Raw genomic sequence first — 6,987 nt, 5'->3', positions numbered from 1 at the left:
TGTCAGAATTTTAACTAAGTGTCTAGGACTGTTGAGTATTACATACTGGCCAGATTTTTCAGTGTTTCCTTCATATTCCTGAAGGACTCACTAACACATTGTCCTCTTGCACCAGCATTTGAGTGTGCTGTCATCCCCAACAGTTTTCCTTTAGATTTATTTAGCTTACTGCAGTATGCTGGAAAAATGCACCAGAAACAGAGATTGCACATTTAAATCTGCTTTTAAATAAGGTGCATTTAATTTTCTTTGGCAGGCAATTAAAGTACAGTTATACAAATAAATATCACATTAAGATGTACAGAGGTGACTGCTCCTCATGATTGAAATAGGTTCCGCTCCCTTCTTCCAGGCAGTTGCTCCTAACAGAGCAAATTAAGCAAAAGGGATGGCATGTGGGCTATAAAGGTGCAACATTCTGAAGTGCACCCAAGCCAATGACAATCCTTGTAATCCCCAGAGCCCGCCAGTGTCCAGAAAAGGGAGTTGGGACTGGATGAAGGAGACCTAGGTGGAATTTTTGTTTTTCCTTACGGGGAAGGTGTGCCAGGCCTCTCCTCATATTCAGCTGCTCAGAGAGTAGGAAGGAAGGGGGCCGACAAATGGATCAACTGCCTAAGTACCTGGTGATTCAACAAGGTTTGGGGGTCCAAGGTGCTGCTGCCACTACTACAGCGGCAACAGTGGCCACAGCCCCATGCCTTTAGGTCTCTACTAGAGCCCCATGTGGCATGCTCTGGGTGGCTCTGCGAGCTGCCTGGGACTGGGGTCGCAGCTGCTATAGATGGTTCTGAGGGCTGGATGCCACCAGGCTCATGCACGGCCACAGCTCCTCTGGGAGTGTGGAGTCAGACCTCTTTTCTACCTTGTCCAGGGGCCCAGAAGTCTGTTGTCCCTGTGCCTATCTTAAAACTTCTGAAGACTTGTCTTTATATTTGTGTTTAGAATACATTAATAAAGAAACAAGACATGAGGGCTGTAATTGGATGAGCAAGGCTGCATGGATTTTATTTTTATTTAAGGAGACTATGGTCACGTGGGGCACTTAGGTGGAAGCCTACCTTGGTACAAGGACCCTTTTCTAACAGAAACCTGACATAACTGTCTAATTCCCAGACAGAACAAAAACTGTTCTCGTGCAGTTTCCAGCTAGTGCAGTGAAGGCCATTTAGTGACAGAGTTCTGAAAACACTTGAGATTATAAATTAATTGCGTAAGGCACTTGTGGTTTGAATTTGAGCAGGTTCAGGGTGATGAACATTTCCGGAATCCTGGGATTAAAGGGAAGGAAGAGATAAATAATGGTGGTAGTATGTGAGAGAGTGTGTATATGCGCACACATGTAACACCATAGTTGTTTACTACTCATTCTTTTCAGACACTTGAACACATAGTATAGCTTTTGCTGCTAATGGGATTTCTGGTATTGCAAGTGGTGCAAATTATAGCTGATTAAGCAGCACTTGCTATTCATATGCTTGGCTCTGTAACACCTACATAAAAGCTTTTCATCATCAAACCAGATGATGTTTCCTTTGAGGCTGAAATGGTTTTAAAAAGGTTTCAAATTCCAACATTATTACCTGTTGAGCTGTCTGCATGTTTGTGAATGTAATGTATACACGGATGACAGATGTTGAACACCTAAAAGAAGATGCCAACAGCTCTCAGGGACTGGATTGCTAAGTGGTGTATTTTGTTACTTTTAGAAAAGAATTATTACAGTGGTTGGGGATGAGTTTTTACCAATTAACATTTCTGAGCATTATAGAAGAGGTGAGTATTAAGGATAGATTTGAATTGAGAGCTTTATTTCACTGTAAAGTACACATTTTATCTCCCAAAACTTCAATAAAAGTTAGGATTAAAAGGGAAAAATATTGAAGTATTTTACTTACTGGTAAGTCAGTTTTTAAGAGGCTGAATTATTATACTTTCATGGATGTTAAGTGATGTGAAGAGGCAAAATGCTCTGTAGGCTTGATCCAAAAATGCTGAAGGCACTATGAGCATTCCAGTGTTTACTGAACCTTAAACCAGGCCCTATAAGAGCAGCAGGTGAACTTTTTGGTCTGAGGTCCACATCTGGGTAGGGGTATTATACGGCAGGCCATGTATGTTCACAAAATTAATAATTCATATTCAAACAGGGACCATACAAATCTGTTTTAAAATCAACACTATTAAAATAATTCTGTGGAATGATGTGCTGTTAGTATATTACATCACTGAGGTGTCCGTTGATTTTAACATTCCATTTTGCTCCTATCTTGACATAACTTGTATGTTAGCTAAAACTTTTAGTGTACTCTGCAGTACCTAAAACCTTGATAGTTTTCACGTTTATTGCTGATTTATTTACAACCTGCAATTAGCTCTGTTGAATCATCAGTGTTTCTACATTTGATCGTCGGAATAACCAAAATATTCTCCAGCTACTTTAGCTTCAGAGTAAACCATAATTAAGTGATGCTGTTGTTCTTCTGAAGAAGAGGTATTTAGATAAACTTTGTTCAGTGCAGATACTTTTAGTGGAAATAAACATAAAACCGTTGTAACTATTATAAATATACCATCATAACAATGTATTGCAATAAGGAAACCAAACTTACCCTCTTTTCCATGCCTTCTTTGATTAGTGAACACTACAGCCCTTCTTTGCAATGGCTACAGTATCCGGTGTCATTCTTATTGCAGAAGTCCTCATTACTGAGCTGAGATGGTGGTTCCTTTCTTACTACTGCATGGCAAGCAACAGTTCTTTGTGACAAATTGAAGGTTCTCACACTTGGTTTGGTATCCAGCCACAGCATGCCATCAAGTTCAACCACCCGTTCATCCCAAAATTTCCCCTGCAGCAAAAGGCTTATTTTGTTCTGCGATTTTAAACACCAGAACACAACTTGCCTTTGTAGTGGCTTCCAGAACTGTTGTTGACTTTCTAAATTCATGGTGAAATCCTCAGCTTGTCTTGTCCTTTCCTCAGTTATTAATGTGTTGCCATAATTAGGAAGTTTTGTGCACAAAATGGCGATTCAAACTGTGCTCCTTGAACACTGTGATGCTTACCTGACAAACTGGGCATTCTGCCTTCAAGTTCATGTTTGTGAACAAATACAATATACAGTCCATTCTTGGTTGAAAACCTGACACACTCAGGTTTTTTTGTTGCGTGTATATGTGTGTGTGTGTGTGTGTGTGTGTTTTGCAGCCCTCATTTTTGAAAAGGAAAGAAAATCTGAAATTCTGCCCTTATTTCACACAGCTGTTTTACAATATTGCATATGCATCACATAACAATCAAATAACATCATTCTCATAGATTCCCTAACGTGTCTAATTTGAGACCCAACACTAATGTGGGTTTTTTAATCAGAAAAGACAAGCTGCACTGGGGGCAAAGCCACGAGTGGGCCTGTGGGTGCCCGATCATTCAGGCACACGCCATCACTTGCCCTACTTTGCCACCCAGTCCTTCTACTGGAGAGTGGGACGTAGGGGCTTTTCCTGGCAGAAGTGCTTGAGTGAGGCAAGCCTCTGACCCCAATGGGAGAGCCAAGTGGGTAGAACAGAGAAACCCCTTGACTGTGCTCCTCAGCTAGAATGGGAGAAGCCCCTGATCTCACTCCCTGGGCAGAGTGCTGGAGCAGGACAAAAGAGCTCACAGCCCAGAAGGAGAAAGCTCTGATAGGCCAGACATACCCTGTAATCTGCCCTTCCTTGCACTATAAAATGCTTTGAGCTAATCAGTGGATGTTCGCCCTGTATATTATTTGTTTATAACGAAATGTTATCTTATCTTTAGCTAATTTAGGTATGCAAACTGCAGTGTTCTGGCACATTGAATCATCTGGTATGGAGAATGTGCTAGCAAAGAAAGTTTGAGATTATGGAGTGCTTTCTCTGCATATGACATATTGTGTGTACCATCACTCCATGCTAACTTGAACATTAAAAAAACATTCTGATACTAATCAATGATGCCATAGTGGCTTTTCAGTAAATTGGCTGCTAGCGCTGGAACGTATCCCAATATTACTGTGATTGCTACAGATATCCTAATACCGTGAAAGCAAATGTGTCTGGAATCCTTTTTGTTACAGTCTGTATCCACAAATACATTTGGGTCTATGACTTGATGCCAACTTCTGAACTCTTGTGCCAACACAGAGCAGACAAAGACTTTATAACTCTGGTTCAATGCTTTTTGATCAAATACTGCTCCGTATTTCTGCACAACTGAGCTTGCAGAGGTTATTAACGCAGCTTTAGTTTAACAGTCATTGATGCCTTTTTACACCAAGTTCTAATGTATGGTTTCTTTCTGCTTCTTTAGGGCTGGGTTCTGTTGCCCTCTCATTTATCACTGCAGCTTGCACATACCTTTCTAGTATCTGTGTAAGCATGGCATTACCTGGATCTAACATCTTGCTCAGTTTCCTCCTGAAAACATACATGAGTAACTTTGTACACAGTACTAGTAAAGCCAAAGTCAATAGGACTACTCATGGGACTAAAGCACTCGCACACGTGTTTGCTTTAGCAGCCCTTACAACTTTTCCAGTTGTTGCATGTTTCACGTGCACAAAACACCAGAAAATAAGCGGTATGATTTTTTTCCCTCATTGAAAGCAATGCTAAAGCCACCAGCATATATGAATATTGTAGTAAACTGTCAGATACAGAGGAACCTGAATGTGTTGAGCTGTGAAATTAGCTAGTTATAGCCTCAACTAAAACTATGCCCTTATATTACTATTGCAAAAATCAGTTTGAAGGATCTTCTGAGGCAATGACTGAAAGGTGAGACAGATGCTCTTAATGAAGTTTTGACCTTAAGATTTGCTTCATCATAATACCTGATGAAAATTATATTCAAGCTTCGGTAGCGCATTTATAAACCAGTATAGTTTATATTATAATCACAGTAAAAAGGTTTAATCTAATCAAATTATCTGACTTATCCTTGTAAAAGGTTATTTTATTATTGCAAAACATGCTTTAAATGTTTAATGTTAGAGGTATGATCTACAGCACCCAGAAACTCTGGGGTAATTTGAATGTAGTAAACCCACTGTAGGTGGTAGGTCCTCACAGGACTTGCTGAGCTGGAGTCTTACTACAAATGGATGTGTGGGTGTTCATAAAACATTGATTATATGGAGCAAATTGATTGAGTTCTTCAGCTTGTGTTTATTTTTTTCCTTATAGATATTCAATATCCATCATTGTACCAGGCAGGCACACTGCATTTTTTTTAAATAACAAAGTAATGCCCTCTGCACAGTGCCCAGATGTCCTTTAAGCTCTAGTCTAATCTGAGGCACTAAGTTCCAAAAGCTATGACCTCACGTGAAAAATAACTTTTTGCCAGACTTTTGCCTCAGGAACCAAAAGTACAGAACCTGATCTTAAAGGTTATGATGGAACCAAGTAGACGACTGAGCAACTTCCTGTCTTCATAGCAGACAGATACTCTGGGCTTTACAGAATGTAACCAATATCTTGATTTGTACCTGGGACATCAGGGCAGCCATGAGGCGCAGGTGTTGTTCAAACATGGCAGGTAGTCTAGCTGGTGCCAAATGTCACTGCGTAAAATAAAGTTTCCCTAGCTAGCTGTCTGCAAAGGGATGGAAGCAGAGGAATGAAAGCAGAATGATGGCCTCAATTTCCTTGTGCTTACCTCAGCCAGTGCAGCTGCTGAGGCGTGGAGGAGGAAATATGATGCATCCTCTTGAGGGATGGCACAGCAAGTACATTCTAAGAAACTTCAAGAGGAATTCTAGCTGTGTGGTGTGGCATTTCCTGTGTGAAGCCCCCAGGTGCAATATAGTTCATCTACCCTTTCTCCAGCAAGCAAGAGCTGAATCTTGCCCATACAGTGAAATACACAGAATTCTTCACACTTTGCCTCAGTATCATGGTGGTTACCGCAGAATGGTCATCAAAAAAGCCCTCTTGAATTTTACAAAACCGGATCATTGATCAACTGCGGGCAAGGTATTAAAACATCCTGTATCATGATTTTTACCTTCACTTGAATCTATATCGTGAATGTCTTCGCTAGCAGCATCCATTGCACAGTCTGACTTCAGCTTCAAATTAAAGAAGCGGATTAGGACCTGATCAATACAACACTGGAGCTCAGAACTGGTGATGTGCATGAATCATTTTTGACTGGCTGTAAACATTACAATTGATGTGAATGAAGACATCGTTTTTTGTTAACTGGAGCAAAAGAGCTAATGCTGACACAGATTAGAAATTGAACTGGAAGTAGAAACTGTGAGCAAGTTATACTTTACTTTGACTTACCAGACACATCAATCACTGTCTGATATATGGAAGTGGAATTTACCAAGAGGAAAAGAATACTGTGCTGGATGATGATATACTAAGTCTTATAAAGGGGAAAAGGGAAACAGCACAGTTTAAATAAATATCCATTGTTTCTCGAGTAGCTCTGTTTATTGTCATAAAATGAGTGTGGTTGTCTGTGTATGTGTACTTAAGTCTCTTGGTGGTCACTCAGTAGTGAGTTGGACATCTTCATGCCCCTGATGGCTGATAAGACCAATTCTAAAGCTGCGGATCTTATCACAGAAGGGGCAGGTTTTGGTAGCTGTTGGAGGCGTGTGGGGCAGTTATTGATGCACTTTTCTTCTTTGCCTCTCCTCGTCTGCACTGGGGCTACACCTCTCAAATTGCACACCCCCTCATGGATTATGATTTTCCGCGGTGGACAGCCTTGGGCAAGGTTCTCCCAAGTGTCGATACTGATGCTACACTTTTTTGTGTGTGCCTTCAGCGTGTCCTTATATTGTTTCCTCTGGCTCCCAACAATCCTCTGTCCTTCCTCCAAATCAGAAACTGTTTTGGGAGGCACTGATCAGGCATCTGAACCATGTGACCAGTCCAACAAAGTTGTTCATGAATTATAATGGCTTCAATGCTGGTCATGTTCAACTCTCCCAGGATGCTAGT

Source organism: Carettochelys insculpta, chromosome 4 (genome assembly GCF_033958435.1).
Source record: "Carettochelys insculpta isolate YL-2023 chromosome 4, ASM3395843v1, whole genome shotgun sequence".
In the NCBI taxonomy this organism is placed as follows: Eukaryota; Metazoa; Chordata; order Testudines; family Carettochelyidae; genus Carettochelys; species Carettochelys insculpta.
Note: the sequence above shows the minus strand (reverse complement) of the source record.